Genomic DNA, 26,756 nt, shown 5'->3' on the forward strand with positions numbered 1-26,756 from the left:
TAGAAAATGTCACGGTCTGGAGAGCAGGCAACAAATAGACCCAAATACAGACAAATACGAGGAAGAGGGCGGCAACCTCCGGTTCTGCCGAATGAAGCCGATGCGGAAGTGTCTTAAAACTTGTATTCTCTCCACTGACCAGCAGGGGGCGACTCCTCTGGTTGTATAGAAGTCTATGAGAAAATGACTCTACTTCTCTCTTGATTTATTCCCTCAGTAAACATTGTAAACATGAGTTTATGGTCTCAATCTCTAGTTTCAAGTCTTCTTCAATACAGCATGATGTTCATTTAGTAAATAATGGTCAGACCATAAAGTGGAGTATGCTTTAGGGCGGACTTACTATGATTCACAGGTCGCTACCAGAGACGTGTAAGGCGTCTCTTAGTTCGTCTTCAATACATTAATGAAGAAGAACCGACGAAGGACAAAAGAACTGGGCTAGTGTGAATAGGGACTGAGTATTGGGGGAAGTGGGAACAGGTGAACAGACACACAGGTGACTACAGGGTTAACGAGAGACAGGAGAAACTAATGAGGGCGGGGCAGACGATCAGCAAAGGCGGCAAAAACAAACGAAGGAAGTAAAACAAGACGAGACACAAGAGGAGTTACCTTCAAAATAAAAGCAGTAAACCCAAATCAAAAATGTGAAACGAGGAGAAAACAAACAGAAGACCCAAAATACAACATTTTCTGGAAACAGAAAGATTAAACACAGTCCAGTCTCAGAAGTCATGAGCCAGACTGTGACAGATAATTGCTTTTTCCACCCGGAGTCGGGAACACAAGAATATACACAACACTAGACTTTAAAAGAGCCCCAAACACCTCCTCCAAACCCCCCCACACAACAGATTACACACAGGATTTGACGTATCACATACAGAACTAAGAAAGTTGTTCATGATAATTTGATAGTTGATCATTTTATAATAACACTTTTATATTTGACTGAGAAATGTCGCAAATCTTTATATTTCGAAGTTTGGAAAATGACCAAAACAGTGAATCAATGATCAAAATTGCGATGAAGCTCCTGTGGATCGTCTAATTGATCAAACCGCTATCATAGAGAATCAGATCGGACACACAGTATATGTGTATGAAAATACGGTGTGTTTGTCACACCGCTGCAGTTCGAGTCCTCCTGTTGGCTCTCTGCAGAGCGGAGCTACTTGTAAGTTACAAAGCGTGTCTGAGGCACACTGAGAGCCTGCTGCTGCCGAAACCAACAAACAGCAACACTATGCACACACATCACACACACACACACACACACACACACACACACACACACACACACACACACACACACACACACACACACACACACACACACACGCACAGCATGTACAGAGAAGAAGAGAAGAAGAGGTGACAGATTAGTGGGGGAGAGGAAGTGGCGAATGTAAATTATTCAGGAGGAGTGTGTGTGTGTTTCAGAGGGGGAGAGAGGGAGACACAGACGGGAGGCAGATACTATATCTCTGTGCGGCCCTAAAAGCAATGGCTATCTAGCGATTAGCCATTATGTTGTTACTGAGCATTGTTTGTCAGAAAAGGTTTGGCAACATAATGCTTAATAAATGAATGACTCTCCATACCCCTGCACCGCAGGTTCAATGTTTATTTAAGTGCTGTTTTCCTGAGTCCATTTTACTTATCACTTTGGTTGTGTGGTTTTATTTATTATTATATTATTATTATTATTATATCAATACACACAGATGTTCATCAACCTGCCAAACACCGTGCCCGGTGGTTCTCTCTTATACTGGTATAAAAGTAGCATTTCATCAGGTTTCTTTCCACTCACTGACTCTGATCGTCCCGATTTAACAGCGTGATTGTGTTCAGATGCAACATGAATTCCTCCTGGACATCCTCTCTCGCTGTTTCTCTGATTCTCTCTCTTCCCCTCACTCTCTTTTCCTCTCTTCGACTATTCTTCCGCCCTCATTTCTCCCTCTGTGTCCCTCTCTGGAATACGATTCGCCTGGTTTCTTTGACAGAGAAGTGGTGATGTGAGGGTGTGCGGGAGCGGAGCAGATGCAGCGGTACCCGCCCATCTAGCTCGGCTCCCCTGTCATCGTCCTTCTCCTCCTCCTCCTCCTCCTCTTCTTCCTCCTCCTGTGTCTGCCTGCAGCTTCAGAGCTCCATCTCACCCGTTAAATTACTTGTTGATGTGCGGAGAAATGCAGAGAAAAGATATAACATCGGCCGTCTCTTTCATCCCATAAAAGATGTAATAAAAAGATTAATGTGAAGTCACAGACGAACCCAAACCTTTTTTACATCCAAAGGGAAATAAGATGGATCGTTAGGAGGGAGGTCGATAAACGTGTCAGTTTAGATTAATGAATGCTAAAGTCAGAAGTTTTGAAATGTCTGAAGAAATTCTTGTCCAAGAACTTAGATTGAAGAAGTTTTCTCTTTATAAACGATCAACATCGCTGCACTGAACTGACCAATCAACTGTGGGGCAACTTGATAGAGAGACGATGTTTGTTTGAGGTCTTTTTAATGCGCACTTCAATATATTTTTCTTTATTTGTTTATGGTTGTATTTCATCATAATCTTTTTTGTTACGTATTGACAAAGGCAGCTCATACCAGATCCACTCCTCCCGTTCCTACCTTTCACAATAAAAGCCCTTGGTATATACACTGCGTAACTGTTAACCAGAGAAAACTTGAGTTCACTCATTCACGCGTTTTACTAAAAGGAAACCCAATAGCTTCCAGTAGCTCAGGCTAGTCCACATTCTATCTCAGACAGACTGTCAGATGCTGCTCTGGGTCAATAGGACCCTGGTAGTTGATCCTCTGGCTGCACAAATCTATTCAAACCTTTTATTGAAAAAGTGTTGCAACCATTGCCAATAACAGAGCCGAAACATTCCTAAGCGAGTATTTCTCATCATTGAGCCTTTTTTCGTCACATCCCCAGTGTGTAAAAGGCCTTTTAGTGGGTAAGAAAGTAATTGTGGGGGGCTTCTTAAGAAACAACATACACACACATGTATGTGTGTGTATGTTGAAATTACATCAGTGTCAAGAGGAAAAAGAGATTGGAAAATAAGGAGGTTGGAAGCGGTGGGAATGTATTGACAGGAAAATAGATGGGAGAGGATGAGAGGCCAAAATAGTCTGCTGGAATGATGAAGAGGAAGAAAGAGGTCAGCACAACAATGGACCAATAGAATGTGTGAGAGAGAGAGAGAGAGAGAGAGAGAGAGGGAGGGCAAACAAATACACAACTAGAGCATGATTAGAAGAGATGGTGATTGAACAGCTAAAAGAGAGAGAAACAGAGAGAGAAATGTCTCATGAATGCATAAACACCACACAATTAGGAGAGAGGAAAATGAAAGAGGCTGATTGAAGTTGAACACAATTAGGAGGAAAAGAGAGGGAGAGGGAGGGAGCGAGAGAGAGAGAGAGAGAGAGAGAGAGAGAGAGAGAGAGAGAGAGAGAGAGGCTGGGAGTGCTTGGACACAGTAATGTGAAAGGGAAGAAATGAGTCTCCAGAGCGGAGAAGTTCCCTGTTTATTTAGGAGTTGTGGTTTACACTAAGTGAAGCCACGGTGGCGTGGCGTTTGCCTCTGGCACCTCACTCCGCACCGTCATGACTAACTGAGGTTTTATCGTATTTCCTGGAGGAGGAAGAGGAAGGAGGACGTGATGGGAGAGCTCTAAAAGTGGAAGTATGCGATGAAGATAAACTCAATATTGTGAGCAGCTAATGCAAATACAAGAGTCGTGGTAGTTCCTGCGCTAAACTCTTGATCCTACACTGAATGAAACCCACACTTGTTTTCTAATTTCCTTTTCAAAGATCTATTAATTATATTTTTCCCATACACACATAATGTTCCACATAGGGACACGCCGATCCCTTTTTCTCCCATCATCAAATCTCAGACCTGAACTCTGCGAACCAGTGGTGGAGTGTGAAAGAGTACATTTACTCAAGTACTGTACTTAAGTATTATTTTAAGGTACTTTTCATTGAGTTTTTCCGTTTTCACTCTCTACTTCTGCTCCACTACATATCTATATATCAATATAAATATTATACTTTTTACTAACTTTAGTTACTTTGCAGGTTTAGACTATCAATACAAAATATAAATCAACTTATGAATTATTATATAGTATCATAGATTAAGGTAAGATTAAGGCGAGTTATCCTTTCGTATAAAGCGGCAAAAAAGGTCTTGCATCAAGTGTCCGAGGTCATTTGCTGACATTGCACGATGTGAGTATTGTGTATGTGCACTTTGTGTTGACCATGTCGAGATGATATATCGTGGAGCCCTGTTTCCCATCCCAGACGTGACTGTAGTGATTCACATTTCTTGATGGTAGATAAACAGTATTGATTCTCTGAGACCCAAGTCAAGTCAAAAATGTTTTCTTCTTAATGTTACCCAAAATACCACCCAATAAAGCTCTCGTCGAATCCGGCCTTTGGACTCTCAATTTGGATAAAAGCCAACGAAAGCTCAAGAAAGGACTTTTTTTAAACCACAGAAAAGCATTCGTGCTCACAAGTCTATCATCCACATCTTTGTTTGGGTTTTGGTTTTGTTTCAGATATGGAAATGTGTCTCATGATCGCCAGGGGAAAAAATTTCAGTTAATTAAAGCATCAAGAATGTATGCAGATGAAACAATTGTTTGCATTGTAGTCCCAAGGAAATATGTCGATGAGGACAAAACGTTTTTTAAGTTGTTTGACTTGGAGTCATTTGTTAAATATGTTGAGTGCCATGTGGGAATTATTTAACTGAAGTAATGGATAATACACAGTAGTACAAAGATATCTTATAGGCGTAGACGAGACTAATGGGAGCTGAAGTGTCTGTCTTGTCGTATCAGTTATCCCACACTTTGATGCAGCACAGCTACCCGGAGGCAGCAGCGCAGGTTAGAGAGGTGAGCTCGTGACAGGAGGGACACTGGACGGCTTGAATGTCAAACTGCCTCTGACAGATCCACTTAACCTTCTGCTGTTCACTGGACAGCAAGGGAGACATACAATGAAATTACTTTTTCTAAAAGTCCAACACCGTGTAAACAATATCCCGCTTCTCTGAAATGGGTTGAAGACGACAAAATAGACTTAGCAGTTCTTATCTGTTAATCACTTCAAAAACAAAGACACAATTAATAGTTAAGATACAGGTTATCACAACATTCTTAAAAGTCATTTAGCAACAGACAACTACTGTCTCTTTAAAGATATAGTGGAGTAAAGTCTACCTGAGCAGAGAATGAAGTTACTCTCCCTCTGTGCGTGTTGTAATCTGAGCCTCTCTGTGGTTTGTTTACATGACTTTTAATGCATGTGAGGGGGAACAGCTGATAACGCCGTCCCGACCGACGGCAAACGACGCAGAAGCGTAGAGCCCACCCTCCGGTTCCCCCTAAGACCAACACTGTTAGCGCCGATGGCACCGTTTTTAAGAAAAAAGTAAAAAATCGCTGATTCCAGCTTCTTAAATGTGAATATTTTCTAATTTATTTACTCCTCTGTGACAGTAAACTGCATATCTTTGAGTTGTGGACAAAACTTGGTTACGGTTAAAAACACCAAATGGTTGATGGGATAATGTGGTTTTGGATATTCGTGTACTTTTTCTAACGCCTACCACCGAATGAGACAAAGCCTTTAAGAAGTTCCTCGCTGGAGGAACACCTCCTCCGTAGGTGGTCACTGGGGTTGAGCACTAAACAGATATGGTGGAGGAAGCCGCATTGTTACCTTAAACACCTGACGAGTCATTGTGGAGGCTGCCATGACTTTCAGTTAGTTGGATCGGCACGCTAGAAAGACTTTGTGTTACAAAACGTAGCACTGGAGCCTGAATGTTTTGGTGGCTCACGATCATATTCCAGACATTGTGAGCAGCTTTTAACAGCCATTATTAAGTAAAATGTGAAATAAAATCTTTCTCTTAAAAACAAAAATTGTTCCACGTAGTTTTGGAGCTTCAGAATGATTCTCTGCATGGTCTGCAGGATCTGGAGTCATCTGGTAAATCACACCCAAAATAAATAAGCACTTAGTGCTTCCACTTTACCAACCAAAGTCTGTCGTTCCCTCTGACTCCTCTGTCGAAAAAGAGCAGAAGTAACTAACCAAACATCGCCTCAGAACATACTCTGCTTGCGTGAGAAATTTCCGTTTTCAAATGCTGGAAATGAATCTTTTCATGAGGGACCAAAACGCTGCTGAATATGCAAATAGATGCAGGAAGTCGTCTGTAAATCTGGCCTGAGGCTCCGACACCGGGCTCTGAAGCCTGATGGGCTGCAAAGCGGTCTGAACACACAGGCAGCATGAACATAGACGCACAAACACTTCTGTTCATAAAAAAGAAAAACACAGTACAGAAACCGACATCTTGGTTCTTTATTCATGGCAATGATAATTCTTAATTCTTAGTCGACAGGCTCGCTAATGAGGAGAGAACACAGCTCTGCAGGGGGGAGGTGTTTGTCTAAGTTGGTGTGTGTGTGTGTGTGAAGGGGGGGGGGGGTTATACAGCTGGAAAGATAAAGAGAAAATTTACTCTAAAAAAAGGATTTTGCATCGACTGCTTTGTTTGCCCTTACACAGCTGCATTGTCTCTGATGAACAACTTATTTTACATCCATTTAAAAGAAATAAATTACAAAAATGAACATTTTGAAGCTGCCCAGTAAGACCCACAGTCAGGTCTCTTCAGCAATGAGCAGTTGGGCGTTAAGGGCCTTGCTCAAGGGCAATTAATTAAATTAAATAGAGAGGGGCAAACGCTGCAATGTCCCACGTATCCAATCTAGCTCAGTGATGCACCGATATCGGATATCGGGACGATACTGACTAATAGCTGGATTTGGTATCAGTGGGGCCGATCTATTCAATTCAGTTCTATGTTTATATACTACATACTGGAATTGTAATTCCTCTTTAAGTTTTGCTCGTTCACATTCATGACCTCCCTTTCTTCCGAACTGCTTGCAAGTCAGTGTAGTTTGTTTAAGTGTTCCTCTTCACTCCACTGGTGAGCGAGGACCAGAAGGTCTGGAAGTGCATTTCATTTAGAGTCATCTCTAGAGGGCTCAGTCACGGCCCTCCATTCTCCTTGAACTCGCTCTCATCACTTGATGTCAGCGATGTTGACATTTACCACCCACGGGTCAGTGCAGGGTCACTGCCATTTATGCAGCATGAACAAATTCATAAAGAGATTCCAGCCGATGGGGAAAAAATAAATGAAAAGCATCACAGTTGCCTCCTCTGTGTATTTGATAAGTCACTATGACTGTGAGAGGGCAGCCCACACCTCTCTGCAGCACTCTGTGCGCTCTGGGTTTTTATAATACATTGAGTCGAGAGCGTTTTGGAGTTTTCACAATGCCACTTCGAGGTCTTCACGGTTGGACTATGAGCGTATCTATATGCATGTATATGGCCATATATTATCCTGCCTGTCTGTCCAATCACATCGCAATGGCAACGTATCCATCTTACGTCTTTGCTGCAAGTATATGAGGATGCAGGCAAGTGTTGCTCAATAACATTTCCACTGGACACATTGATTGTCAGGGCTGAAAGTTAATCTTTTCAGTTGGAGATGGTTCTGTTGTCACTTGTAAAAACAAAACATTAAAACGACAGATTGCTATTTTTTGCTGTATTCGATTTGTGCCATGGGACTTGATTTCTATATACCTCAAAGGATGATTTGGGGAATAACAGATACAGTATTTATTGCACAGGTTTCCCCAATTCTGATTACATTCAAATCCTTTGCAAATATTTTGAAATTGCCAAAAAATGTTCTGAAACTCATAAACATGTGTGGACTGTTAGTGCCTCTCCTTTGTGTGTTTCCCATTGACGAGGGTTGCTCAGCTATAGCTATGGGAGGGACACTAACGATAACGCGTTACCTCTGATTTACGGACCGACTTGATGCTGTCCTGCTGAAAAGCTCCAGAAGAACAGCTGCATGGAAACCAAAGTGACCCGCGGTCGCCCCTTCACCAACAAACTGCAGAGGCTGCAGCTATTTCTAATTAGTAAATGAGTGACCTTTTATGCAGCGATAGCATCAACGAGAGAGCATTACCCTCTCACCCAGTGGATTTCATTTAATTAATTGATTTTTTCATTTTACTTGTTGCTTTAAGCTACTTAGAATGAGTGACTATCTGGAGGCAGTAGACAGGAATTAAAAGGAAAACATTCAATAAGATATAAAGTCAGCGTGGTGAGCAATTTTAAAGCTTTTTGTCTGGTTTTTCAGAGCTTTTGTGGCTTACATCTTATGTTGTTGTTAGCCATCTACCAGAAATTCCTGTTTCTTGACTGTGTCGCAGCTCTGTCCTCAAACGCATCACACAATGGAATAACATGAGATTAACAAATTACCTTATATGGTAATAATGTACGTAATGTTCGGAGGAATAAATCCTCAGAAATCTATAGAGCAGGATATTAAGAGAGATATTGTCAGTGATATTATATTAAGTTATATTGAACATATATGAAAATAATATTACACAATGTTGAAAAAAGCTAGTCTGGCTCTTCCCAACGGTTTTAAAATCCACCTATCAGAACCTCTAAACCTGATATTAACTTCCTAGATATTTATCATACAGACATTCACTTCTCTGCTGCTAGTTGACATTTGCTTTCCAACGTGTATATAGATATTGCTGCCACTTATATTATCTCCAAGCCTTACTGGTTGCATGGCAGTAATCACATTCATAATAATGTAACATCCTCTGTCAGACAGTCCTTTATAACGGGGAACTGAAGCCGTTATCTATGCTCTCTTCAAAGCCACCGGACTCCATTGACAAAACCAGTAATTTTACCTCTTAGAACACGGGAGTTTCTGGTCTACCGGTGCAATCACACAAATAAACCACCTGACTCTATTCACAGCATATAATACAATTTTCTTTAGGGACATGTTAAAACAAAGGGGCCTTGTTGCCATGGTGACCAGCATTCGGACGGATTTGAAAATGAGTTTTGATAGATTGTCTCTGTCTTGTGAAATACCCCACCTTTTTCAGGGCAGTGTTATTTTGAATGTTTGGTTCGGCTCAACCTTTAGAAATACGTTGACATGTGTCAGAGGGAGACAAAGAGATGAAGGGGCAGAGCGCCGATGTGCCATGCCGAGTAAAAGAGCAGAGCGATTAGAGACAGCTCAGAGAAAGAGATAATTTGGTGATGAACTTTAGCACCTCGGCTCTTGATCAATGCCTCGGCGCCATATGTGTTGGCTTTGACCTTTAGCCCAGACCTTTACGTCAGGCCCGAGCGAAGGACGAGAGGAATAGAACACAAAACCTGAGCGTGACAGACAAGCTCACAGGTCTTCAATTACACACTTACACACACACGTGAGGACCGTGAAGGACTGAAGTCTTTATCTATGGCAGCGTGTCATTGGCAACAGCTTCAAAAACATGTGTATTTCAGACAGCAATCAAACATTTTTATGCCTCTGCAGGCAATAGCCGTGGCCTCCAAAAGGGACCCTCCACCAAAGCTGCGAGCACAATGGCAGCTCCCACTGCAGCGAGGAGGCACGCATAACCGGGTGCTGTCTCCTGACCCCTTTGCAAGAATTGCTTCACCAGAAGGTGACGAAAGACCAGTCTGTCGCCAAAACCCTATTGGCAGTAAGAAATAGCTGCTGCACACTTTTTGACAGTGGCATGATACAGCCGTCTAAACACTGCAAAAAGGAGAGAATAGACCCAACTGCATGGGTCAGGGGTTCTAGCCACCGTTCCTCGTACCACCGCTGGACCACTTTGTCCTGTAACAGGCCATGGTGGATTCCGCTCTAGTCGCCTGGATGGTCTGAAGCACCTGTACAGACAGTCCAGCCCCCCTGAGCCTGTCCCTCTCAGGAACTGAGCATGCAGGTCCTGATTCTCCTGGACCTGTCTGCGGCGTTTGACACTGTGAACCACCAGATCCTCCTCTCCACCCTCGAGGGGATGGGCGTCTCAGGCTCTGCACTCTCCCTGTTTGCATCCTACCTGACAGGTCGATCCTACGGGGGGCCGTGTCGGAACCACGCATGCTGACTACGGGGGTTCCACAAGGTTCAGTCCTAGGCCCCCTTCTCTTCTTGCTCTACACAACATCTCTGGGTTCTGTTCGCTCACATGACTTCTCTTACCATTGTTATGCCGATGACACCCAGCTGGTCTTGTCATTTCCCCCCGGTGACACCCAAGTGGAGGCACGCATTGCTGCGTGCTTGGCTGACATCTCGAAGCGCTCAACCTGGACAAAACCGAGCTACTGTTCCTCCCAGGGAAGGGTTGCCCGCACCATGACCTGTCCATCACCATTGACGATACTGTGGTGACACCAACTCGGACTGCGAGGAACCTGGGTGTGACTCTGGATGACCAACTGTCATTCACAGCAAACATTGCATCGGTTACACGCTCCTGCAGATTCCTGCTCTACAACATCAGGAGGATTCGCCCCTTCCTCACTGATGAGACGGCACAGGTGCTAATCCAGGCTTTTGTCATCTCCCGCCTTGACTACTCTCTACCTGCCAGAGCCCCGGTGTCGGCCATCAGACCTCTGGAGCTTGTCCAGAAAGCTGCAGCTCGCCTGGTGTTCAATCGCCCCAAGTTCTCCCACACAACTTCCCTTCTCCGTTCTCTACCTGTAAGCGCTCGCATCCAGTTTAAGACTCTGGTGCTAGCCTACAGGGCAGTGAAAGGAACAGCTCCTGCCTATCTTCAGGCCATGGTCAAGCCCTACACCCCCGCCCGACCACTTCGCTCTGCTGCTTTGGGGCGATTGGTTGCCTCGTCGCTCAGAGGTCCCTGCGACCGATCGACCCGGTCATGGCTTTTTTCTGTCCTGGCCCCACAATGGTGGAATGAACTCCCCACTAACGTCAGGACAGCGGTGTCGCTGCACATCTTTCGGCGTAGGTTGAAAACACACCTCTTCAAGAAGTGCTACCCTGAGCCTTCCACTTCGCACTTCATTCATACTAGTTTGTTGCACTTGTTTTCTTGTTTCTGCACTGTACTTTGGCTCTGGGTTATGCTCTTAGATGCTTGTTTGGGAAAGGAGATGCACTTATGACTTCTGGTGACTAGTAGCTCTCTTGAATACCTATGGTGAATACACTTATTGTAAGTCGCTTTGGATAAAAGTGTCTGCAAAATGACTGTAATGTAATGTAATGCAGAGGATGGCCCAGAGTTGGCAGCGTGCCTACAGCGTGTCTCTTGAGACAGAGCCCACCCCCCCGTACTGTGGGATGGATTTGAATAGTTACATACATATATTTGCATGCTGTCCGGACCTATAGTCGGCTATAAAAGAGAGAGGGACCGTTAACCGTCAGCTGCTCTGTATTCCTTAACAAAACTGAATATTGTTTGATAGCTAGCTAAAAGGCAGCTAGTTAGCCTAATGTTACTTATGATGGCTCGGCAGAGAAGCTCTAATATCTCTTCCTTTGAGAAAAAGTAGTTTCAGAGAAATTCAGCAGGGTCATGAAACTCAACTGGGTTAAGTCTGTCCCTTAACTTTCATCTAGGAACGCTTTTTTCCAAAACGCCGCCATTTTGAAAGTTAAACCTCCTCAAGTGTTAGTTTAAAGTCCAAATGGGATCACAGTGTAAATTGGGGTTTAAAGTTTTGGTAAAACAGAACTACCTTTAATTTCAGTTTAGAGTCCAAACTAAACTAATGTTTAAAGACAGGGTCTAAATTGAATCTTTCTTAATTTTGTACTAGTTTTACTGTTTGATGCAACATGATGTAAAGTTAAACCAAGATTAAATCAGGTTTAAAAATGAATCCTTGTTAGTGCAACCCAGCCTTGGTGTCGTTTGTGTTGTGTTGTGTGGGGTTTTACTACATGTGTGCTGTCAGATGAATTAACCTCAGAGAGCAGGAGACCATCGAGCTGGTAATAGAGGTCAGGACCTTGTGAAGAAGTATGGAGGACTTCGACTCTCTATATGTGTCCTGATTTCTGGCCAGATGCGGTACAGAAATGCTTTGTTTTACACACTTTTCTTGGACACAGCTGTTGTTTTCAATGCAGCCCTCTGTATCTCATTATAAATTCTCCCCTCATCAGTTGTTTAGTGAAGCGTTGAGTTAAGAGAATATCTTAGACCACATAATATTTACCAGTCATTTGCATTCGGGTGGAAAAGCCGCTGCAGCATGTCAAGTAATGCATATTTATTTGTTGTTTGCCCCCCTAGATATGTTGTTAATCACAGGATGCTGGAAAGAGAGAAAAAACATGAAGCAGTTATCACAAAAAGCGCCCCTGGGATTTACATTTAGTTGTGTGTTCAGTCGTTTTCAGTGTCCTGTGTCAGCCGGGGGCTGGACGTGCATCCTATCCAACTGTTCTGCTTTATTTACATTTTATTGGCAGTGTGAGGGCAACTCCCTGGTGCTAGACTTCAAGATAGTTTTACTTTATGATTTGATGAGGAGCAGCAGAATGCTACAAGGGGAGACTGCCTTCTTTGGGGAGGAGCAGCGGGTTCAACCCGTCCAACTGAGAGGGTATTGCATGACTCGTAGAAGATTGAAAACTGTTGAATCACACGTACGACGCTGATGAGTTTCTGATCACAGAGGGATGAACTGCCCAAAAAGATTGTAAGGATGCAGGAGTTCTTTCAAATCAATTGTAATTCAATTTACTTCTTTGCATCAAATATTTGAATGTGGATCATTTAATGTCTTAAGATCTGATCAATTATATTCTGCATATATATCTGAGGAACGCCTGGAGGGAATTTATTCAAGTTCAACCTGGACTCAAGGATGAACTCATTAGATTATGGTGGTCAAAGGTCACTGTGGGCCATAATTCCATAATTCATATGCTAATTATGACAATTTCACACAAATGTCTAATAGGATGAAATGACGAAGTGAGGACATTTTGGACAGATGTGGATGTAAACTACTACTTGACTGGTTGGCGGAGGCATCCAACAGTGAGGCGGTAGTTTTAAATAAATAAATCAATACTAGAGTCCGTCCTCGTCGTATGAATGAAGTGGTACACGAGTTAAGGCAGCGGGAAAATGTACACGGAACTTAATCTAGACCCTGGTCCCTGCGATCGAAACACGATGAGGTCTTTAACAGGTTCCTAGTCCCTGAGGACGGTTCCTGCGGTCGGAAAATGGGCTTTTGTGGATCACTGTTGAACACTAAAGCTCAAGTGAAATTCCTTCAGGTTTACCACCTCGTAAAAGCAGAATTTCATCGCCCAGTTTCTGTGGCTGAAGGTCGGGGAGCAATCTCCGTCACGATCTCTACCAGTCTCACTCGATATTAAACAAATATACCAAACAAATAAACTACACCGTGTCCTTTTCAACCTCTGCTCTCCACCATGTGTTGTTACGTGACTCTGTTGAAAAAATACATCGCACTCATTATCCGGGACCCATCTGTGGGAATGATGCTCACCTCATTAACTGACATTTATAGAAATGGAACCTGATCACTGACCTATATCGCTCTCTCCCACACTTTCTTTAACACTCTCCACCTCTCCCTTTAATCGTCTCACTCTCTATATTCCTGCCATCTGTCTCCTTTTTTCCATCTCTGACTTTCTCCCGTCCTCTGTCCTTGAACGTATGTGTGATGTGGTGCTCCAGGTATCAATGCTGGATTGAACGACATCAGAAGGGAAAGCCTCTGTTAATCCTCTCTCTCTCTCGCTCTCTCTCTCTCTGCAGCCTGCCAGTGAGTAGGAACTCGATGTGGATCAAGAGTTGAACAAGGAGCATCCTAGACTAGTGGTGAGTTTGCTATTTTATTTTTTTTCGGTCACATTTCCGTCTGTTGGGGATGGCAGTTCTTGGGCCAGAAACTGCAACGGAGACGAGAGCTGCAAGTGATTGTGTAATGTTTAACGCAGACTGTTCTGGATCAGATCCTCTTCCTCCTTACAGACTTCTGTTGTGGTGACGTGTACCTTTTTAGAAGCCAGTGGTGGAAACTAAGTACAGTTACTCAAGTGCTGTACTTAGTGTTACTGTGAGGAACTTTTAACTGAAACTGTCTCAAAAGTTGCATGAAGAAGCTTTTGCCTGTGGTGACATACTGATTTGATAATAATCCCATAAACCAAGAAATTATTCTGTACTTTAAGAATATTTTGATGCAGATACTTGCTATAGTGTGTTTCCTACCTTGCACATAGTTGAAGTTACATTCTGTGCTCTTTCTGCTTCAAGAGGGGTCATTTCTTCCAGCTCTCTGTCACTAACACAAGTGTGTCTTCTTGTGAACCTGGACAAACTTGAGCTGATCATGAAGACTGTGTGTGTCTTTTTTGACTCTGATACAGCTGGGTCATTGTAATCCCGCCCACAGAGGCTCCGATTGGTTCGTGGTTTTCCCTCTGACAGCCAGTCACAAGAGCAACACCAGACCTTTTTGGAATCTCCTCGCAAAAAATGGAGTTGTGGGGTTGTGACTCAGAGATCCGGCAGCGAGCAGGGAACCCTCACGCTGCCGGATTAAAGCTGTGGAATCAGCTTTGGTTTTGATCTTTTTTACATACATGCTGATTGATGACATGTTAATGTATGTTTCTCACCATGATGGAGATGAATGGTCATCGACTGGCTTCTTTATAAACACTTTATAATAACCATCATTAACAAAATGTAAATTCATAGTTAATTCAACTTTAGTTAATAGTTACTTTAACAGACAATTATACTAATGAATAAAGTCTGCTAATTATTAGCAATGCTATAATGTATGTTATCTCAACAGCACACATTATAACATTTTATAATAACATTATATTTGATATGAGATACACATTTGCTCAAACAGACACACAAAACGCATGCAGTCACTCGTGCACACCAGTGACCAAAAGGTTGAGCGCTTAAAGGGATGGAGCAATGCATTCTGGGAAACGCAATGGCTCATTAGTTCTGTCCCACGGAAACCCGGCTAAGTAGTGATGAATAGGCGCTGTTTGTCATTACTGAACGTGTGTGTCTTTGGACGACTTTACAGTAATTATGTATTTATAATCTGTACATGTGTGTGTGTGTGTGTGTGTGTGTGTGTGTGTGTGTGTGTGTGTGTGTGTGTGTGTGTGTGTGTGTGTGTGCATGTGTGAGGTGAAGTTAATTGATGAATGTGCTCCTTGTGTGATTCTCGGCGTGTGGTGTTCATGCATGACTTGCCCGTCCGTGTATGTGGGGTAGTAAGGGAGCAGGAGGACAGGACACACGTACATAAGCGCGTGTGATCATTTACCAAAAGTCCCACATGTGTGTATGCACGTGCGTCTGTGTGTGGTATGTACAACTCAGCATTGCACAAACGTGCGTGCAACCAGGTGGCCCCTAACACACAGGCCGGCGCGTGTACGTGCGTACGCACCCTAAGCTCCGACTGTTGCCAGAGTAATTTGTCGGATTAAAAGAATACTCACGGCAGTGCTGCCCCATGTGATCCAAACGTTTACAATAACCCCAGGGGGCTGTCAAGTCCAAAAGTCGATACTTGTTGAAAAAAAGATGTAACCATTTCAAGAATTCACAACGTGTTTTTATCCAACGAAATATTCTGCTTAAAATCTCTATTTGTTGGCGTTTACCCTTTGAGAAGAACATTTTCACTGTGGTCAGATAAACGGTTTGCCCTCCCTCTTTCTGCACACAAAGAGAAGCAGAGAAGCATAACAAATATAAAAAGAAACAATTTATGAATCACTATTATTATTATAACTTTATTCAAATTGAGGATAGGAGATTTTTTGCTAACAAAAAGTGAAATCCAAATGGATGAGAATCGCATTAATGTTGATGCATAATGAATAATGTGGGATGAATATTCCGTATGTTCCTTATAATAAAACCCTGCATTCAAATACTGACGCATGCCTTGTCCCCCGTGTCCCTTTCTATCCATTCTTACCATAGTCTGTGTGATAATTAATGTTCATGTGCGTGCATGTGTGTATGTGTGTGTACGTGTGTGTATGTGTGTGTGCACGTGCATGTGTGTGTATATATCTATTTTTGGTCTGAATCCAGCTCTCCTCACCATGAGCTGCTGATGGAGCTCAGAGCTCATGTCAAGTTGTCAGGAATCCACACGAAAATCACAACAGGACTCAATTACTGTCTAGGTTTAGGATTTTTGCCATAACCCTATCACTGTATAACAACTGCACATAGCATCCGTGGTTCTGCTGCTCAGTTGATCAATTCTGGTAACATTTAGTCAGTCTGGAAGAGCCCCACGATTGACTTGTTTTATCCCCATTCAGGTTAGCATAGGGTTAAACCTCTCTGGTGCTCAAGCGCTGCCCATAGATGTGAGATGGCAAACACGTGGTATATACTGTCGCTGTACATCTTCCATCTTTTCTTTCATGTACTATCTCCTCTCGCTCGCTTTCACTCTTCATCTCTCAAATCCATGCTGCAGATTTGTCACCTTCTCCTGTCAGAGCTGCAGTTTGATGTGGAGCTGTATGTGTCTATGTGTGTGTGTGTGTGTGTGTGTGTGTGTGTGTGTGTGTGTGCGTGTGAGTTTGTTTGTACATCAACAATGTGGTAAATAGCCTTAAATGTACCAACCAGGCCTCATCATGTGTATGTGTTTGTGTGTGCACGCTGACATGCGTTTCTGCTGAATTGTTCTCATCAGACATATGCGGCATTGATAGATGTATTTATGGATGCTGTAAGGCAAAGTGTGGCACCCCTGAAGGAACTAATAGGGTGTAGCGTGCATGCATGTGGAGGATGATGAGTCTCAGAAGTGTGTGTTTCCTGGAATAGAAAGCACATGAAAAGGACATATTACCAGAAAGTGAAATGTTAGAGGTTCAAAATGGAAATCCTCTGTAAGCACGGCTGCTGCCTCACCCCTCTACACTGTTTGGGAACATTATTTTGTTTTGATCCAGTCTTAAAAATCTAACAGTGTGGTTCGTTCAATGTCCATCATATGTCCATATTTCTTTTCTCCTTGATGTAATTTTAGGGGTACATTTAGATGCATTATTGCACTGGGAATACTGAACTTATACGACTAAGATTCGTGTTTTTTGTTGGAGATATCTAACACCTTGGACTTAAGAATGATGTGAACGATGGACCTACAGTATTTAATTGGACTAAATGAACTGGACCCTTTCCTTGGACTTCATATGTTATTACACATTTCTTTAATCTAGAAAATTCCTGTCAGTTCTTTTACAATTTTCCATTTTCCCACCAGTGGCTCCATTTGCCCACCTAGGTGAGCCTAATGTTTTAGGTGAAACAGGTTATTATGTCTATTATGCAAAAGTTTGTTTTAAAACTGTGAAGTTTTCCTTTAGAGACGCCTTTTGCGCCCCGCCCTGGATTGCCACATTTTGTACAGTACTGGTTGTTGCTTTTGTAGATGAAGATGCTGTCAGCATTTACCCTGCTGTTAAATCAACATCAACATTGTTTCCTAAATATCTGTGGCGGTTACACAGTTTTTATAGGTTCAAGTTGAATAGAGTTTTAATGGTTCAGATATGAGACCAGATATATTTAGTTGTTCCATGTTCCATTAGTGAAGTCTGCCACAAAAGTGAAATATTAGGGAAGGTGTCCCCGACCTACTGAACAATCATTACTTCCCTATTTTATTTCGTATTACTCTGTCAGCTCCACTGCTTCAGGACACAGAGAGATGGATGGATGTGAGCCTGCCGCTGTGGAGTGAATTGGAAAAATGTCCTGCCATTTTTTTCCTTTTAATCTGAAATCGTCTTTGGCTTTTTATATTGTTACCATAGCAAATGGAAAAGAACAGGAGTTCAGGGACTCTTACAGTGTGAAAGAGCACATGCAGCCTTTGGTGAGATGGTGGGAAAGTGTTATGCGAGACGGATGCATTTGGCCTGTTGCATTACCACCTGAGCTCTACAAGCTTTAGGCGAAGAGGAGAAAGTTCAAAGATATTCTTTCTGAGCTTCAGCGACTTTTTTCTTTTTTTTGGTGCTGCTGCTCGAGTGCTTCTAGTTGAAACTTTGCAGAAACGCTTTTCTGCCAGAAAAAAAAAATAACGCTATATGGATGCATGATATATAAACATTGCACTCAATAGTGACAGTTCACCTTCTCTACCCCTCTTTCTGTCTGTCTCTCTCTTAAACAGACATACAGCGAGAGCTGCAGTGCGCCTCCGTCTCTGTAATTGTCTCAGTCAGATCTCACTCCAACAGTACTCAAAAACTTTGGGAAAAAAACTTGTAATAATTCCCAAAATGAACAACATGTTTTTATCCAACAAAATAATCTGCTTCAATCCATGTTTGTTGGCCTTTCAAAAGCAACATTTTTAACCTGCTCCTCTTCCCGCTGTGGCACAAAGAAAGGTAGGAACTGTACTTATGAGGGTAAAATCAGCCTTCGGTAGATGACTCGGTCAGATCCACTTTGTGATTATGACAGCGTCGCCTGCGTGGTGGGGCGTAATGGATGAGAAGAAAGCATAGAGGCAGTGGCGTAAAAGACGGTTCCAAATTGCTCCGCTATAATTACATTGCAGCCCGTTTAGCGGTCTATCCGATAATACTGAACCGACTTCAAAAATGTTTGTCATTTAGACACAAAAACATGGGAAAATAAACCCTATGTTGAAAAATACCAGAGTTATCCTTTAATACTTGCAGTTCTTTAAGCTAAATACAACATACAAGATGCATTCTAAGACGCTCTAAAAGAAAAACTTTAGAGAGTCGAGGTTGGACCTGAAGGCTGTCGGGTCAAATCCCTAGAAAATCCGTGCTGTGAATTAAAGCACAATGTTTCTCCATGCTTCAAAAGTCCTGGGGTTCAGTGAAGCTCGTAAAAGACTACGTGTCAGCGCAGGATACAATCCCCGGTTGAATAAAAACAATTCCACTAGTGCACTGGATTTTCTTAACTTTATTTCTTCAGAGACCACGAGACACAGCTCATTTGGATTCTGTTATATTTCCTCCCCTGTCAGAGGACAGGGGGGGGAAATATAACATAATCAGTTTTAGCTGGACATTAAATGGGGAATCTATCCAGCAGAACTTTGTAGTAAATTATTCATGTGGCTTTGCTTCTCTGTGCGCTTGTGTCCAGACTGCTCTGTGCAGAATACCTCATGAGATTCAACAGACTCTGATTGCAAAGCAGGAGACAAGCAGGAAAAACGCAGTTGTGATGTGCAGGGCCGAGATCCTTTTTGCGGCACTGGCACCCCAGTGGCAGGTGTCGGAACTGTGTCAGTCAGGTGCCACAACTGTGGCAGTCGAGCGGCACTGAGCGGCACTGTTCGGCACCTGAGCGACACTCGTTCGGCAGCTGCCGAGCTGAGTGGGCGGAGCCACATTTCTAGAGAACACCCAGTGTTGTTACGACAGGTCAGCTGCCATAAATCAGTTTTATGATTTTAGTTGAGTCACCGGAGCCATCCGTTCTCTGTATACATCCTGAGAGTAACCATGTTGTACTTTTTTGTTTCTTATTCATTTTATTTAAGTATGATTTTGCTGGTTTTGCAACAAAAGGAAACATAATACACTCTTTCCAAATTATTACTTTTATAGTCATTTACAACAATCGGCTAAATTAATGAAACTAAATCATCCGTTTTATTATCATTTAAAAGTATATATATATATAAAAACGTTTTGAAATTAAAACCCATAAAATCTCCAATCCAAAAATACATGTCTGAAAATATCTTCACTCTTCCTCTGCTTATATGTAAGTGTCAGTAGCAGCCACAAGCTGCCAGTGACAATAGTTGTCACAGGAGTGTGTACATGGATAAATTAATATTAAATCGCATGTAGTCAACTATTGTTGCTAACACACTCCCATCAGCCCACATTTATTCATTTATATTTATTTATTTTTCTCCTAATGTTACCCTGGTATGTGCTTGCATCATAGAAGAACCATTTTATTGTATATGGTCATTCTATTACCTTCACTTTTATTTTGACATATTCTTACTTCCGAACTACCTGTCTTACTTTGCGTCGCTCTTGAAAAGAAAAACAAATAAACCATAAAACAGACTATCAAAACATACACAGACCAGGGGGGCACACCCCTCTGCCCTCCAACACCCTCTGACTGCTCGCGGCACTCTCTGGCACCCAGCTTGTGGCTGCTACTGACACTTACATATAAGCAGAGGAAGAGGGAAGATATTTTCAGACATGTATTTTTGGATTGGAGATTTTATGGGTTTTAATTTCAAAACGTTTTTATATATATATATACTTTTAAGTGATAATAAAACGGATGATTTAGTTTCATTATTTTAGCCGATTGTTGTAAATGACTATAAAAGTAATAATTTGGAAAGAGTGTATTATGTTTCCTTTTGTTGCAAAACCAGCAAAATCATACTTAAATAAAATAAATGAGAAACAAAAAAGTACAACATGGTTACTCTCAGGATGTATACAGAGAACGGATGGCTCCGGTGAATCAACTAAAATCATAAAACTGATTTATGGCAGCTGACCTGTCGTAACAACAATGGGTGTTCTCTAGAAATGTGGCTCCGCCCACTCAGCTCGGCAGCTGCCGAACGAGTGTCGCTCAGGTGCCGCTCAGTGCCGCTCGACTGCCACAGTTGTGGCACCTGACTGACACAGTTCCGACACCTGCCACTGGGGTGCCAGTGCCGCAAAAAGGATCTCGCTGTCTCTCGTTGTGATGCTCAGAAGGCTTTGCAAAAAAAAAAAAAGAGTTTATCAGGTGAATAAGTGCAGCCACTTTGTATAGTCGTGGATGATTCGTTGTTTGTATGTGTTGAAGGGATGTCCCGGAGTCTGATCCGATTCTAATATTTGCCTAAAAATGTATTAAATATGTATCTGAAGCATTGAAATAACAGCTGTAGCTACTTAATCTGACTCACTTGTTTTAGTTGCTTGATCTAAATGCATATTAAGTTTAGAAGCTGAAATTATTGAAATTATTTGGAACCACAGAAATACTCGCGATTATGTGATGTTTCTTTTACATCCTGAACAATCTTTGGTGAGCACAGACCCCGGCTGCAGAGAGCACTCTAACCAGAGAAGTTCCTTTTGCCCCGTCATCAACTTACTCACACAATTAACAGAATTTGGAAACAGCTGACGTTGGTGATTTTACTAGAATAAGCTGCTAATCTTTTTGCCCAGGCGGTTTGTCAGAAGACTCATTCACTGGCGCCACCAAATCTTTTCCCACATTCACAGACTCATCTCATGTGAAGGGAGACGCTCGCGCTTTAGGGCCCTTTTGCCGACGTTAAGGAGAACAGCGCTGCAGCACCAGCAGGCCGAGGTCACAAAACACAGTGGAGCTCAGTAAATAAAGGGATCCGATTGATTTTGGCCAATGCTGGTCTTTTAGAGCATGTCTGGATCAGCACCAATACCGATCAGGCTTGGCTCGGGACATCTCTATTGTCTATAGTTTGTCTTTCGGTGGTTGCAGAGTCCAACCAACTGAACACCGCTCCGCTCACTCCTCCCTCTCCCTAGACGGTGTAACGGTAGCAGGTTTCACACTGGTACTGTAATTGCTATGCCCCAATCACAGAGTCAGATTCTTTGTATATCGATCACACACATCAGACACGTTGCTGTTTTCCTCTGGTACGGCGCACCCGGTGTGCGCGATCCTCTATTGAGCAGCTTTTTTCCGGCGTTTTTTAGACGCGCATAAAAGTTAAAGCGTTCGAAACTTTTCGCACCGCTCATCAATGTCACATTTTGACTGACACAGCCAATCAAATCAAGCAAGATCAAGCAAGCTTTATACTTTACCACTGACTTCCTGTTGTAATGCCGGTAGATGTGATTGAAACGGACATTGATATTAGCAATAGTTAATTGCGATGAACTATGTCATTTTCCCCTCCTCCTCCTCAATCAACAGCAAGAGCTCGATATCTTTATTAAATCATTTTTTTCCCAAACAAGTGGCGTTTTTGAAGGGTCCTGTTGCGACGCGTCTCCGTGTGATCGGCTCCCTACTCGGCAATTAACAGGTTGTGATTCTGATTCTGACCCAGTAAACAGAAGTTGAGCGGAGACGGCTGACGTTCCCGAGCTTCACTGAAATACATCCATCCGTCATCCTCACTTCTTCACGCAGACTCAACATCCTTCAGATGGAATTCCCTGATCTCAAACCAAGAGTGAGTTGAGTGAAAAAGCGTCAGACAGCAGTGGCGTTCACTGATGTCAGTCTTTTCCAGTGTTGTTTATATGAACACACTTGTTGGGGTGGCGTGGAGACTTTGGAAAGCTTGGGGTAGAATTGGTTCCCATTGATATATTTGGTGAACAGCTGCTGAGGTGAATCCAGGTGTGAAGTGGAGGGATTTCATCAGTGGGCTCCACTCCAGACAAGGAGAACGGACAAACAGTGTCGGACAGGATGAGTCAAGAGACAAGTGAGACAAGAATAAAAAGTGTAGAAAGTGTGTGAAGATTGTTTACACTAGTGGTGCAACGAATCATAAAACTCACGCTGCTGATCGGATAAAAAATCGGATCAGCACAAAAGATATTAATTGATATATTGGCAGATACAGATCCCGTTGTTTGATTATAGCAGCTGGCCTACAAGGATCCAGGCTTTTTTGCCATCGTCCCAAAAATCATTTCAACCACTCTGAAGTCAGTCAACCATCAAACATTATAAATATTATCCTTTTACTTTGTTGAAGTCATTTATTTTTCATAAAGGCACACAATGCAAATGATTAAGAAAAAGAAGATTGCATTTTCTTTGATTAAAACAAATATGGTCATTAGTAGTTGATGTATAATAATCTGTTTAGAGCTAGTGTAAACAGCTCATAATTCATCTCTAATATCTATTTATGTTGCTGTGAAAACGTCTCCTTCAAACAACTGGATTTATTCAAGTTTCTCACCAACACTACATTTTACGAGATCATACGTGAACACATCATGATAACGTTATAATTTACCTTCGCCCAATAATCCTTTTCACTGAACAGAGCCTGAACGCATCATAATGTAACAGAAAGGAACCATTTGTCCATTAGCCACTTTATTAGCTCTCCTCCTTTTTAACCACGGACTGGTTGCTTACAATGTCACGTTATCAGAGATCGGCGAACAGAAAGCATGAATACAGATGTCCTGATTGCATATTTTACTGAATATCGTCGTCAGTACAACTTTATTTCACACTGTGTAGTTAACGTTAAATTGTGTAATTAATCCACGGTTCACATGCGTGCCATGAGGGGGGGATCCTTACGATCCGTTACACAACTAATATACACGATGTGTCTCCATTGTTTTGTGTACAGAGTGCATGTTTTAGAACTGCTCAGTGTCGGAGTATGTTTTTTCTGTAAATGGTTGCTGGCTTCACGTGAAACAAGCTGACAGTGAATGTGAATCTTTCCTTTACATTTCTGTGGGCTTGTAAGTTGGTTATAAAGCTGTAACACCATCCTATCTATGATGGTCTATATCTGGACAGTTATATATGCGCAAATAACTGGAGATGGAAGGGAAGTTGGGAAAGGTGAGAGCTAGAAACAGAGGCAATGGAGGGAGGTGAGGTAGTGCTGCAGTGTGGCCCCACAGATGCACTCAAAGAGAAACAGGAATGGACACAACCACAAACAGAAAATAGGCTTGTATGCACCCAAGGATCGACTGCAGCGGACTCGCGTGCATAGCTGTGATTCCCTGACTGAGGAGCTATTTGACCTTGGCCTCGGGACTACAAACCGCCTTTAGAACAGAATACAATAGCAAAATCACTCAGAAGACAGAGCTAACACGCAGCCCGGCCTTCACTTTTCTTCCTCTGCTGCTTCCTCCTTTTGCAACCTATTCATGCTCTGATTTCACATCCGCTTTCACATTGTAGTCATTCAGCGGATGCTCTTATCCAGAGTGACTCATGGTACAGTGAGCTCACAGGTACTATCAGCATCTGTTCCTGATAATGTAAGTAGATGGTTTATAACATCCTGGCAATATTATAACTCTGGACTGATATTTTACTCGGTGAGGAAAAAAGCAGTGAAGGTTACGATATTGTAACCCTAGCTCTTTAAGCGCAAGCCCTCTACTGGACTCCATTGGTAATAATCTACTACGAATCGTTAGACTGGAGAAGTTTCGATTCTACTTGGTACTGGGTTATTGTGGATGGTACCTGAAAGGTATCGAGTACCGATACCCAGCCCTCATGGGGATGAAGTTGTGGAAAGACTGTGATGTCACAGGGTTGTTTTCAACCAATCAACGAAAGGCTGAGCGACTTCAGCTCTGATTAAAGAAGGAAGTTCAATCATTCGATCGATTAGATCAAAGTTAAATTCTCTCTGATGGTAGCGCCACAATAATCCCAACAGAAACAGAGACAACAGTGCGTAATAGCTTCACACAGGACTTTGTATTGTACCAAATATAAGACGACCCCGATGTTTTTGGTAACGGTTTGAAGAAAAACACTTTGAACAATATAGGCTGATCAACCTTATTTCAAGTAAATCTTTTTTGCATGATTAATACAAATACAATTCAAAGCACTCTGCATTATAAAAAAACATTTAACAAACAGAAACAGACAAAAGGGAGAAAAGAGCATGAGAGAGCACTAAAAATAGCAGAGACAAAGAAGAGAATATGGAGGAATAACAAGGAGATATTTAACATATTTTCTCGTCGCGTTGACGCAAGAATAGACTAAATCAATAATAAATACATAAATGTAGTTGCTAAAATGAGGTGAACTAAACTGGACAAACATCCTGGGGAGAGAGAAGCTTTCAGACTTTTCTCGATCCACGTTTTGAGTCACACACTCACCCCCCCTCCTGTCAAGCTCTCAGAGCAGTTCTGTGACCACAGAAAGATTTTCTCTTTGGGTCGGGGAATTCTAACAGGCCATTCTTTGTCTCTCTGCACTGTCGACTGACACTGATTGTCTCCTCCAAGAGAACACAGCTCGCCAGGCATAAAGAAAATGATTGTTGAGAGACCAATTTGCTTCCTGATTTAGCCCCTATGTATCCTAATGAGAGTTTGTGTAGATGAGGCAGAGAGTTGAAAAGAGAGTTTAGCCTCCCTTTGTTATTTGTGTTCCATCATGTGAGGCTTCGCCCCAGTGGACACTGGGAGCACCTCAGACTGATGGCAGAGAGATCAACATAATGTTTACCAGTGGTGGAAGAAGTACTCAGATCTTTTACTTGCAGTAATTCCCGGGAGGTCTTCTTTTTCTTCTTCTTTCATCTGTTCCCTTTAGGGGTTGCCACAGCGGATCATCTATTTCCATCTAGCCTCCACCGGTCCATATTTGATTCGGCGCATACGTTTTAGTAGAGTTACTTAGGAACCATTGGAGTTTGATCTGAGAGCCATGGACAGGAAGTCAGAAAGTATTGAGAGACATACTGTACAGACACATTTTTAAAAGACCATGGCCAGCTTTATCCTTTCAGCTTTCCCCCCCAACGTGTTTTTCATAGTAACCCATGTTAAGCCACCTGTGTCTGATGGCAGAAATAGTTATTAAAGCAGGAGTCAGCAACACCATCATTGCATTTAGGAATGGCAGAAACATACATTGCGATATAAAAATTCCATAAATGGCGGTAGAAGCATAACCATTGGAATAAATGGATGTCAATGTCAATAGAATTCATGACAATGAAAATGGAGATGAATCCAGATGCAGTGGTTGGTGTTTACATCATAAGAACAGCTAGCGTACACATGAATATGCGCATGTCTCGTCTGCACTTGAGGTCTATGAGACAAACAGAGAGAGAGGCTGCACTGTAGTGTTGAACGCAAAGGCAGGAGGAGAAACACTGGGAGCAGGTAAAAGATGAGGCAGGGAGAGAGTTCAAGGTGCTGTGGCTCTGCACTACGCAATCAAATTACAAACTGAGTTTAATTAAAATGTCAAATTGAATGCAACAACATGCTTCAGGGACTTCTATTCAACACCCAGACTTAAAATGTGGGTTGAATGACAGTACAAGCACATGTACTTGAAAAATACGTATAGATTGCAGTTTTCAAACAAACTGCCTCATTTTGTGTTTTTCAGTACGGCCTTTGGCATTTTTAACTAGAAGTGTGAGCATCAATCTCTGGAGTGCCAGACAATTAACAATGAATCCAGTGAAACGGTGGGTCCCATCAGAACTAATGTCTCACATAGTGATTGGACCCTCATTGGACCTCACAGGATGATGAATGGGAAAGTGAAAGCACATGCAACCAGGCAGAATTCATCACATTGGTCAACACTACAACTGTCATTCTATTGGTTGGGGATTTTCTGACAGAGTTATTGTACAAAAGAAATTCCAAGAGCAGAGGAGAAATCGGAGAGCCAAGGAGAAAGAAGAAGCAGCCTGAACTGTGGGGAGAAGGGCTGGAGCTGGAGCGTAGGAAATCTGTGCAAGCAATAACATATCTGAGTGCAAGCATTCAGTTTTACCAAAAAACAGAGCAAATCCAAGCGCAAGCAGGGAACATTTGAGTGTGAGGACAGGGTTTTGAGGGAAAGCATTACAAAATCTGAAGTGCAATCAATGAGTCATGTTCTCAAATGGAAAGAATGCACTCTTGAATAAAGATAGGAAAAAAGCTCCATATGGTTGGTGCTGGAGGTGGAAC

The sequence above is a fragment of the Pholis gunnellus genome, assembly GCF_910591455.1.
Source record: "Pholis gunnellus genome assembly, chromosome: 9".
Lineage (NCBI taxonomy): Eukaryota > Metazoa > Chordata > Actinopteri > Perciformes > Pholidae > Pholis > Pholis gunnellus.